The following is a 6,927-nucleotide window of genomic DNA, read 5'->3' on the forward strand; positions in this document are numbered from 1 at the left end:
TGAAGGGAAGCCAACAAAAGCTTTAAGACCACAAGAGGGCATGTTCTCTTTTACGTTTAATACACTTGACTGCTCTCCATGCCAGTCACAACATCTGAACAGCACAACTTCATGCCGCCATGCAAATTTAGTACATTGGAGGTGTTCCAGCTTCTTCTGTAGAAAATGGAAATAATTCCACAGTGCACACAGCATCTTTGTCACTTCTTTGCACTGTCCTCTGCTGCACAAGAGCCACTTATTCACAAAGGTCTTGATGAGTTATGCAAGACAGACTACTGTCTGCCTCATGCAGTACAAGGCTACCAAGGTCATCTGATATTATCAAAGAGCTGGTAACTTAGGATGGATTTGAAATAGCTCCATATCACGTGCAAAATCCTGGAGTCATCCTTCCCCTTGGAAAGACCTCGTTCATGGTGACATGAAGGTGAGAAACCAGCGTACTCCATTGTAATTCAGGCCCCCATGTGCCTTGCCAGCAGTAATAGTCTCATCTGAGTCTCCATTCTGCATTCCTTTTGTTAAAACAAATGTAACCCAAAGTTACTGTATTTCCCTTCTTGCTTGGGGAAGGAGAACTGATGTGCTTAGTCTCTTTGTTTCTTTGCTGTTTCTGAGCTTATTTTGATTCAATTGGAAACATTCCTGCATTTCCTTTCAATAAGGTCCCCTAAATGATGTTCCTAGTTTTAGGGTTGGTTTTTTTCAGGCTTGAAGAATAACAGTAACTTCAAGTACACTTCAATTTTGAAAAGTGACTGTAAAGATGGCATCATGGGCCTCCTCCTTTTTCCTTCTCACTAAGGCTATGCTGGGACTGGCTGCACCCATAGAAAAGAATATGTGCCTATATTTGAAGGAAATAATGGGAAACTTTAAAAAGTGGTATCTTTCATTGTCCCACAGCAGAGAAACACATTGACTTTGCCAGTTTACTCACTTAGATTTGCATATTCGTAGCTATGTTCAGGACAGATATTGGTACACTACTCTGAAAACTCTAGTGTCTTTGGCCCTGCTTAATAAAGCAGATAGGCACAGGTTGTAGTAGTCAGCCAAGGACCTGTTCACAGCTAGCAGAGTTAGAAGTCTTGCAGCTTCAAGAAGGAGGCCTTGGGCAGGGCACAGTCCCCTACGAAAAGGAGGCATGTTTTCCTGCCTGTTAAAAGGCAAGTGAAGCTCTTTACTTTTGTCACTGTTGAGAGAGCGAAGTTTCTGTGTTCTCTTGCTTGAGGGAAAGTAAAACAGATTTTGGTGTTTTACTTTTAATTGCTGTGGTGCTTGTCCCAGCTGGGAGAGGCAAGCCTGCAGGAAGGAACAGTTTGGGCTTATGGCTGCTCTCTCCTTCGCTGCCATACGTTTGAGATCAGACGTCTCTCTGGGTGAAGCAGACTTAGGGGCTTACAGTCCCTTGAACTTCCTTGACTAATCTCCCATACACTACGTATGGTCAGGCACTTACCAAGGATGGTGACGTTTCTCCTACCTAGAAGTCCTGCAAATTTTGAAGCTTGGAATTTAGTTTGCAGGCTTGGAGGGAGAGTGATGCTTAGTTTATTGTTTATCATCATGGGTTGTAGTCTGTCTTCTGTATCACTTTTTCAACTGCAGTGTCATGAGATAATTAATATTAAAGCACCCCTATGTGTTAGTTTGCACATTTCTGATGCATTTACGATCAGTAAAAAGGGCTGTTGACAATGCACAAGGGAAAATATAATTTAATACATTCTTTTTGCATCCAGAATTACTTTGCGCAGCTGATGGTGCACAGGGGACCAAGCTCCTAGATGTAAACGAAGCCTTGCTGAAATCTGCAAGCTATTCCCAGGCACAGATTGCACCCTGAATGCATGTGGGCAGGAGCTGGATGAATAAGGAGGTATTCTTTCTTACTGCATCTACCACTGAAATAGAATAGAACTGGGCAGCTGCTCAATAGCAAAGTCTAATTTAATTAATTTGTTTTTCTCTTGTCCTTTTTTTTTTTTTTCCAGAAGTAAGTTAGGGCTTTACTCAGACCAACAGTGCACCTAAGCCATCTCCAATACTTGCTGTAAAAGAATAGGACAAACATAGCTGTTGTGTCACTTCAGTTTCCTCTTTATTAATGTTTAAGTGACTAACTCTGAATTCCTTAACTGTAGGATGTGATGGTTCAATAGTCTTGATGCCTCTCCAGCAATATGCGCACACAAACAGAATGCAGTAAGTAAAGTCCCTGCAGAAAGAAGCATAAAGAAAATAGAAAAAAACCCGCCTTTGTCATACAGAGAAGAAAGGCAAGACAAAAGTCAAGTCTAAAACAATTTGAAAAATCTCACTACCACAAAAAACACCCTCATGTTAGAATTCTGAAGCAGGTTCCAAAGAGCAAACTCCACAGTGTGTAGGACAAGATCGGGACATAAATAATGCACATTCTCCATCACAGTTTTTAATTTATCCTATCAACATGAGTTAATTAATAATTAAAAAGGGCACTGTGATCCTCATGTGGGAGGTCCTATAAAATGAAAATTCAAGCCATTTAAGATGTGGTAGATTGCTGTCTATTAAAAAACATGTTAAGGGTTTTACTGTATTGCTATTCTAATAATATTTTAAGCAGCAAGATTTTGATGTGCATTTAAGCATTATAGCATGGCATTTGCAATCCAAACATTGTAGGATTAAGTCCCATGAAGTACAGTAAAACCAGGGGAAATAACTGATTATAAACACAAATAAAACTAACAGAGATGTCTTTTATGAAATGCTAAGACTAAGCGAAAAGCACTTATAGTTCAGTTTCTCTCATCCAAGCTTATTTTAATAATTCAGTTAAATTTTAATTTTTATCTGTATAGCTTTCACCACAGCCCTTCCCTTTTAAAATTACTTGAGATTTAAATAATTTAATTACTTTTACACATACAAAATTATTTCTGTTCCTCAGAACAAAAGACACTAGAGTTTTCAGAATAGTGCACCGATATCTGTCCTGAACATAGCTACGAATATGCAAATCTAAGCAAGTAAACTGGTAAAGTCAACATGTTTCTCCGCAGCGGGTCAGTGACAGAAATTCTGCCCATGGACACATATCCTTTTGATTAAACAGTTTATTTTTGGACATTTAAACTAACTCAGAGTAGAATTAGCTTAATAACCATGGTCTTCATAAATTATGATGGACCAGGTGTTTAAACTTTTTGTTGGCTGAATGTGTGCAGCCCTTTCTGAACACACCATATATAAGGCTTTTAACTGAGTCAGGTTTTAGTGTTAGGAAGGTTTTAGTAATAAAAAATGCTTAACAGACTTACTATCATGAAAGAGCTTCTCTAGGAAGTGGTATAATTCCTGTTACTGTAAACTTTTAAAATGAGGAGAAAATCATAAGAGGAAACAGTATGTGCATTACTTGATCTTAATATGTATTTTCTGCTTGATGCCATTCAAAAAAGTTTTACCCTGACCAAAAGTCAGTCACCATTAAATTACAGTATTTTGTATTTCATACAGAAGCTGGATGACTTGGGTGAGGTTCTAACGGAATTGAGGGAGAAACTAATACACAAAATAAATTAGCTCTCCAGGATTTCAGACAGCTAGGATCTGGGAGGTCCTAGGTCCCCATCCTGAGATGGTGATCTGACTCTGCATCTTCTCTTGACTCTTCCATGTGGAGAAGTCTGGTAGTGTTGTCCTTTTCACATTCATTTTCTGTTTGAGGCTAACTATGCTGTCTTGAACTTCACCTTTTAAAGGCAAACATTGGTTTTGCTCTATGACAGATCACTGTAAAAATTCGAGTGGACAGGCATTTTTAATTAGAGTCAACACAAAGTCAAATCAGGCTGAAATAAACTGCATTCTGGTCTAGCACAACATTAGCCCTTAAATAAATAGTGAGAAGCCTGGGCTGTCTCTGTACAGCAGATGGCATTACAGGTAATATTTATCATACTCCAATCCCAAGGCCAAGATAGTAGGGAGGCAGGATTGACGTCAGCAACAAGTGAATCATTCTTAATACAAGCTGAAAAACTGCTTGTGCCTTCAACAGTTGATTACATTGTACTGCACTTCTGCTTAGTGCTCCCCGTTGCATTTATTAGTCTGTCTGAGCAAGCCTAGCAGGAAGAGTTCATTTTGTTTTGCAGCTTAAATGACCTGATGTAAATGGATCTTGGACTTTGAGGTGGAAGGATTCCACCCAGCTGCAGTAACCAGGGGGATGCCCTTTGCCCCAGTTTTTGTGCCAAATTTGTGCATTTGAGAATTTTAAACAAATATCACTTGGCAGGATATCGACCCTCAGGCTACAAGAATAATTTGAGTGAGACAGCAGGGCATGTACTGGGAGAGATTTACTGGGAGATCTATCAGGACTGATACTGAACAGTGGGGAAAAACAATTCTGTCCTCTTGGTTGTTCTTTGCCTGACAGGAGCCGAGTGATCCTCTGCATGAAAACCAATAGCAGTTTTCCATCTGGGTACAGTGTCATCGTGCAGGAGTGAAGGAGTTCAGCAAAGGTTACTAATTATCATGTAAATGATGTAGTCATCCTTGGCTGTCTGGGCAGACCTGGGTGGGTGACCAGGGATGCAGGATTATGAACGGCTCACTGTATGCCTTGGTTTGGGAGCCCTTCCCGAAACACGGAGTCATCCTCTGCCAAGTTTGTTTGACACTCTTGTGCTCATACTAAGTTTCTCAATCTGCAAGACGTGGCTGATTGGCAAAGTGGTACGGAGAGCGTCCTGTCCAGCTCTGGGAGGCTCATTGTTAGAAGGCATGGAGAACTTGGGTTTAGTTGAAAATGCGGTGGGGATCGCAGGTTGAGAAGCAATGCACACCCAGCCACTGTAGGACAGATCACCTTGCACTAACCGGAGCTGCCTCAGGGCACCCTGGCACTGTAGGCAGTATTGAAATCTGCTGCACTGAAGAAAAAGGGGTAAGGGCAGGCTGGATTTACCCTAGAAGGGACCTGGACAAGGAGGAAGAATGAGAATGGGGGGAGGGAAGGAATGACTCTGTGGGGGAAACTCTGAAAATATGCGCTTCCCTTTCCTGCTAGGGATATGGGAGGGGGTGAGGCAGCAATGTTTGCTGCTGGGGAGAGCTACCTTGCAAGTACTGTTTGTCATCTCACACACCCTGACAGGCCTTGGCAGCAGCACACCCTTGTCTCCAGCATGTTGGCAAATTCAGCTACGTAATAGTTTCCTAATTCACATGGGCTGCGCTGGCCTTCCCTCTGTGTCCCCTGCACTTTCCTTCTCCCTATTCTAAGGGGTAGATTAACCTTTTAATAGGTTTGGATACAATTTCAGCTTTAGGTGGAGAATTTTCATGTATTGCTTAAGCCTTTAGCAGTTTCGAGGGGAGGAATATTGCCTCCGTCAAGATACACAGCAAGTGAAATGCCTACAGTCTTGTAAGGCCATTATAATGATGTGCTTTAATAACATTCCCCGTGGGCTGGGTCCATGGAGTGTGCCACACAGCTTTTCCTTTCACTGGAGTCAGCTTGGGGTTCAGGTTTCACACCTACCTGTGCTTTATATACACCCTATATTGTTGTTATTTACATATCTTGGGTTATATAACACATTAAGAGCCTCTTTACATATGTGTATGAGGCAGCATTAAATGAATTTGTTCACACTGCGCAGAGGTACCTGCTAGGAATTTCCAAAGGGAGAAGCCATTTTGCATGCCCACAAGTGGCACAGAAAACTGAGCTGCAAAAGACAAGGACTTGGGTCTTTTTGAGCCCGGTGCGTCTGTACAGTGTTGATGCCTTGAAATTGTTGATGCCTTTGAAGTTGTCCGGGGGGACACCTGAAAGCCAGCTTGGTGCCTTTGTACCACACTCACCTGCAGTTAAAAAGATTTTAGTGGGTTTTTTTGTGTGGTGACTGCGTACTACAGCCTTCCTGTGAGGGTTTTGCTTGGCATCCTCCATCCCTTACCCAAAACAGGTTAATGCTCTGCACTTTCATGCATTTCCACAGAAACTACAAACATCACGCGCCATAGTGAGCTGGCTCCATTCCTAACTGTGCCCCGCCGGGGAAAACAGGAGTTGTCCTTTAAAAATAAATTTTTGTGTGGTATGACTCACATAACCGTCCTTAATAGCCAGAAAGTACAAACGGCCACCGAATCCCTTCGAGTTATTTGGAGCACGCGAGACATGCAGCCTGATATGGGCGTGGAGGGCAAGTATCTGGGTTAGGCGCAGCCTCGCTCGCCCCGGTGTTGAAAACGTAACTGGAATAATTACAGGTAAAAACGCAGCAAGGCAGGGAACCGCCTGGCCGTCTCGTCGGCTCCCCCGCTCGGGGCTGCGGGGCCGGGGTACTGCCGGGGAAGACCCCGCTCAGCCCCGCCGTGCCGCAGCCGCCAGCGCAGGGGCTGCCGGGAGCCACCCGCTGTTATTGTCCCGCAACATGCAAATGAGGCGAGGCGGGGAGCCAATGGGAGGGGCGGCAGGCTGCCGCGCATGCGCGCTGGGGAGAGGGGCGGGGCTGACCTCACCGCCCGCCCGCTCTGCTTTGCCGAGCGCCGGGGCCTTAGCACGCGCGGCCAAGATGGCGGCTGCAGCGGCGGTTGGCGGGGTGCGGGGGTGGCGCAGCGGGCACTGCCGGCTCTGACCGGGACACCCCGTGGTGCGGTGGGGCGCGGCGCGGTGGGAGGGCGTCCGGAGGCCTTCTGCGTGGTATCGCCGGCTGGCCGGGGAGGAGGCAGAGCCCCCCTCGGGGGGGTGTGTGTGTGCGGCGCGGAAGGCGGGGGCGCTGCCGGCAGCCCGGCCGTGAGGGGCCGGTGTGAGGCGCGGCGCGGGGGACGAGGGCGGGAGCCGGCCCGGAGGGGCGAGGCGGCCTGCGGTGGGGCGGGGAGGGCGAGGGGCCGGGCCGAGGAGGGGCA

The sequence above is a fragment of the Phalacrocorax aristotelis genome, chromosome 15, assembly GCF_949628215.1.
Source record: "Phalacrocorax aristotelis chromosome 15, bGulAri2.1, whole genome shotgun sequence".
In the NCBI taxonomy this organism is placed as follows: Eukaryota; Metazoa; Chordata; class Aves; order Suliformes; family Phalacrocoracidae; genus Phalacrocorax; species Phalacrocorax aristotelis.